General features: G+C 41.0%; 1 pseudogene; it reads right to left on the bottom strand.

Moving 5' to 3' along the window:
* Nucleotides 1-551: 551 nt before the first annotated feature.
* Nucleotides 552-4,581, bottom strand: LOC101332723 (serine/threonine-protein kinase MARK2-like; annotated as a pseudogene).
* Nucleotides 4,582-5,064: the final 483 nt, after the last annotated feature.

The following is a 5,064-nucleotide window of genomic DNA, read 5'->3' as shown; positions in this document are numbered from 1 at the left end:
TCCAGGGGCTCTTATTACTGAACAGCTTTATCGCAACCGGTTAGATGTGTTCATCTTAGCACTTTATAACTTTGCCTGGGAAACATTTATACTCATGAGGTGATTTGGCTAAGCTTTATTGGCTTATATTTATCCCAGAGAAAAGAAATTTATTTTTCTTTGCAGAAGTAGCTCAGTGCTTTCCTGTTTTCTCATGCCATCCTTGATTTTAAATGATTACAGTTTTAACCGTCTGATCCAGAGATTTTATAGCTTATGCTTCCCTTTTGCTCTAGAGGGCATGACGTGAATGCATTTACTATGTAACATGTAGTCTATTATTATAAAGAACGCTTTACTTTAGTCAGCTCAAAGAAATGCTAATAGACATTATGAGTTAATAGCAGGAAGAAAGAGAGAGAGAGAGAGAGAGAGAGAGAGAGGGGGGGGAGAAAGAGAGAGAGAGAGAGGGAGGGAGAGATGTGTGTTGTGTTTCCATTTGGATGGTTTGTCTTTATTTCAGTAGACCAGTCTCCTCTCCCCTGCAAAAATAGAAGAAAAGACAGAGAAAGTCACAGGAAGAGGAGAAGTGCCAGAGGGGGAAATACACTAGTCCACACCGGGGGCAGAGCAGCTATAGCCAGCCTACTTCTCTTATCTCTCTGGTGGGTCGTGGCAGCCTTTTCAAGCTTAAACTCCACAGTGATGTTAGAGGCAACGTTTCTAAAGGCCATGGAAATGCTTGATATCCACTTAAGTCAAACATATTGAGAGACCTCAGTGGCACTTTGCACACCACCATCTTCCACTGCATGTAGTCCTTTTGGTCCTGGGAACTATGCATGTACAGCAGCAAGTATTGGGCTGGCCAAGAAGTTCGTTCGGGTTTGTCCATAAGATGTTACGAAAACCCGAACGAACGTTTTGGCCAGCCCAATATTTTTGTTTGTTTGTTTAGCTCACACTGGCAGCTGTTTGCATCCAGGACCTTGCACATCTCCCAGCAGACTCCATGTGCTTGTGATACTTCATACTCCATGTAAAGTAGAGTGGGCACCACTTAGCCTTTTGAAATTCTTTTTATCATTGCTTCTGCTGCCCACCAGGTGAAGTTTGAGAGTCTCCACTAGTTCTTCTGGCCCTGACTGTTGCCAGAGGAAGAGGCTCGGGTCTTCCCACAGGGCAAATTCTGCTGGTTGTGTATATGTCAGAGCTGTTCGGCTTGGAAGGAATTTCCTGTCTGGGGCTCCACCATTGTGGGAAGCCACAGGGACATGCTGACGGGGCAGTGCCGAGGCACCTCGCCATTGCTGTCTGTGAGGCAGCACCCACAGGCTTGGCTGGGCTGCACCAAGGCTGTCGTGGGTTTCTAGCGCAGGCAGGGCAAAGGCTGGGTCAATTGCAGCAGAAGCAGAAGCTGGTGGAGGCCCCAGAACCTAGCCTGGTCAGGCTCTTTTCTTTCTGGTGGAAGCTGGCCCTCTCCAAAAATGGGGAATTCCTGTTTTGATTTCTGCTGGTGGAGAGGTCACTCTTTGCGTAGGGAACAGGAGTTATTTTCTTCTTTGCCAAGACAATCAGAGAGGTGGCAGGCAAGTTGACCGTGCTGCTAGCATTTTGTTCTGGTTCCTGGCCATCTGAAGGCTGCTGATTTTCTGCACTGCTACTCTGAGTATTCTGAGATTTAGAGATGGAAATGGCAGGACCAGCATTGTTGCTGACACCCCACTGGTTGGGCTTGGCAGAGACTATTCTGTACCTTGTGAGATGGGAAAGGACTGCTGCTGCTGGTCAGATTAGGTAAAGGCTGGGCCCTCAGGGCGATAGTACAGCCCTCCAATTCTGTGCTCTTGTGGCCCAGGAGCTGATGGGCGGCCATCACCTCGAACTTCTGGCCCATCAGTGAGTACTTGATCTCTTCTTGTGTGTAACCTATTGACACCATCAACTCTGGGGGGTCTTTGTAGTCAGAGAGCAGTTCCACATAAGGCTTTAGTTCCTCGTTATGACCCAAATTTATCCATGAATCTTTCATAATTTGATCAAAAGTGCCTCTCTTGCTGGGAGTGCTTCTCTTGGTGGAACTGAGAATGAGAAATTTCTTGAGCAGGTTTTCACACTCCATGGACAAGTAGAAGGGAATATGGTATATTTCACTCAGTAACTTCTCCCATGGCTTCTTGAGATAAGAAGGCAGGGATCAGATGACCCCTGCATACAGGATGACTCTCAGCCTCCACACCTGCCACACGGGTCTATCTTAAATTGTTCCCTGGAGTAGTTCTGGGGTAGCAAAATTCCTGCCACAGAAGTTACGTAGCTGGTTGCCAAAGGTGAATTTGTTGCTGAAACCAGAGTCTACAATCTTGATGTCCATGTCAGCACCCGAGAGCAGGTTTTCTGCCTTTCAGTCTATAAACAACCCACTTCTGTTGGCAGCACTGCACAACAGATACTTTCTGGTGGAATTTTCTTCAAGCCTCTTTTCCTTTCATGTGCCATGAGCTACTAGGTAATCAAACACATCTCTTCCACTAGCATATTCCATGATGAAGTAGAATGTTTTCTCAGTCTTGAGATTAAATAGCTTTTCCTCTCTTGGTGAAAATAAACCCTGAATTTTCTAAAGTTTAGTACTGAGATTCATACTCACTGTCAATTCACTCTCAGAAATACATAACTTGAAGTTATATAAAAATAGAGCCTAGGAATTTCAATATTTATCTTGAAGTGGCAGATTTATAGTCCACATAAGAAAGTGCTTAATTTCCCTCTAGTTAATTGTATCCAGTAGTTTTTAGAGGATTTGCTAGGTACACAAACAATCACCATTGGTGGTAGTGTAAACTGGTGTAAATATCTTTCAGTGGGGATTTCACAGTATCTATGAAATTAAAACATGCATGTGCTTTTAACTTACAGTTCCATTTTTATAAATCTATTATACTTATATGGACACATATGGAAATGCTTATATGGACACAAAGATATGTGTGCAGGGATGATCACAGCAGCATTATTTATAATAATGAAAAATATTTGTAATGATGAAGAACATGAGCTAAGATGAATGTCCATCCATAAAGAGATGACAAATTATCTATGGTACATTCATCCTTTGCTTAATGGATTCCTATCATTTTGCTCATCCAGATAACTTTTATCCTTGTGATATCTGTTTAGAGATGTGGAGAGACCATTATTGAAACCACACCCAGTTCCTACTCCCAACAATGTGGTTTAAGATGGAAATTGGCATATTTTAATTTCTCTGTCTGTAGGCCCACAATTACCCAATGTTCCAGACTTGGGTAACTGAACAAGGATGTGACAGTCATAATTCCCCGGACTTTTACATACAGGTGATTGAGCCAGAGATGGATACCTAACCCAAGCTTCATCAGTTAAAGTCATGCCATAGATTTTTTTTGAAGCTGAATCAGTTAAAGTCATGCCATAGATTTTTTTTGAAGTGGAAATAAAAAAGGGAACCTGGGAATTTTTTGGTAGCCTCATTCCCCTTCCTGTAGAAATTATTAGCTTTGCAATGAGAGAGACGATCCAGCTGACAATATGCAAGAATCTGAGTTTAGAGAAGGGTGTACAAAATTTTGATTTCAGGAAATACTGAGGCCCAGCTCCACCTTCTGATACTATAGTTTAATTATTTAATCCTTCTTTGCAATTCATGAACCAATAATTTTTGTTTTGATGTTATATTGGTGAGTAAAAAGGCACATTTCATAACAACATGAATAATTTGGTATAATTTTTATAAACCTTACACCTTATTTGTATATGAATCTGAAAATCATCATATAAGACACAGAGCAAAGTGTTGACAGTGATTTACCCTTATAGTGGGCAAAAAGAGAGGGAAACACTTCTGTTTTTACATTGTATACTTTTATACTGACTAGCATTTTAACAGTTAACTCTATTAGTTTTATAGTTGAAAAATAATTTTAAAATCCCATCAACTAAAAACTTCGAGGAAGAGTATATGAAGAAAAACAAACAAGTGCCTTGCACCACTCACTCTTGAATATTCTAATGCCGAGGGCACCTGCATTCACTGGTTTCACGCTGAAGCCAATAGAGAATCGTAATTGCTTGTGATAGAAAGCCAAAGTTGCGGAGTGATTTCCCAACTCAAAAATGCCTAATTTATGAACATTTGGCAGGTAAAGAGAAAGCTACTAGCCAGGCTAACTTGCCAGGAGACAGCATAGCAGAGTGAGAAATGCTTCAGGTTTGCATCTTGAATTGTGACCCTCTGTTTACTAGTTAACGAAGTGAGTTATTTAGCCTTTCTGCACCTCTGTTCCTCATCAATAAAATGCGCTAACAGTGATTCTTAACTCATAAGATTGCTATGAAGTTTAGCAGAAATAGTGCATGACAAAGCCTGGCACATACAATGCACTCTCTCTATGCAAATGTTAGCCATCTGCGTTGTAGAAGGCAGAATGTCCTCTAGATGCTCAAGATTTCACTGCATCTCTGTATTTTTTCTCTAATGCAAAGCTTGGTATCTGTTACCAGGTACAGACAGCAAATCCCTTGGAATAACGATTTTCCTGTCATGATGACAAATTTCGACATGTTCGAATCAATTTCTTCAGAATTAATTTTTGTCCCACATATCTGCACATCATTTGATTGGAGTACAGCTACACTTACGTTTATTAAGTTCATCACAATAAAAGCAGAGAGCTTGTTTTACTTCATCTTTGCCATTTCAAAAGTTCTAAGATTCATGTTTTTTTTCACATAGTACAAATTCCTGAAGTCTGATATCCCTTCAAATCAATGGAGTCTTTCAATATGCACCATCCAGGCAGCAGGCCGGGAGCTACTTGGGAGGTAGGGTGTTATTGCCTGAAATGGGCAGGCTTGGCGGTAGCCATCCATTGTATCATGGCTCTATGTATTATTTACATTGCTAATACTAGATGCGTTGAGTTTAGTTGCCTTTTAAAATGTCCTCAAAAATAATACACTATGACTAAGCAGTGAAACAGACGATATTGTATATTCAAAGAATTATAGAATAGAGCAGCATGATATATATTAGAACTCTATATC

Source organism: Tursiops truncatus, chromosome 16 (genome assembly GCF_011762595.2).
Source record: "Tursiops truncatus isolate mTurTru1 chromosome 16, mTurTru1.mat.Y, whole genome shotgun sequence".
In the NCBI taxonomy this organism is placed as follows: domain Eukaryota; kingdom Metazoa; phylum Chordata; class Mammalia; order Artiodactyla; family Delphinidae; genus Tursiops; species Tursiops truncatus.
Note: the sequence above shows the minus strand (reverse complement) of the source record. Positions and strands in the feature narration are given on the sequence as shown.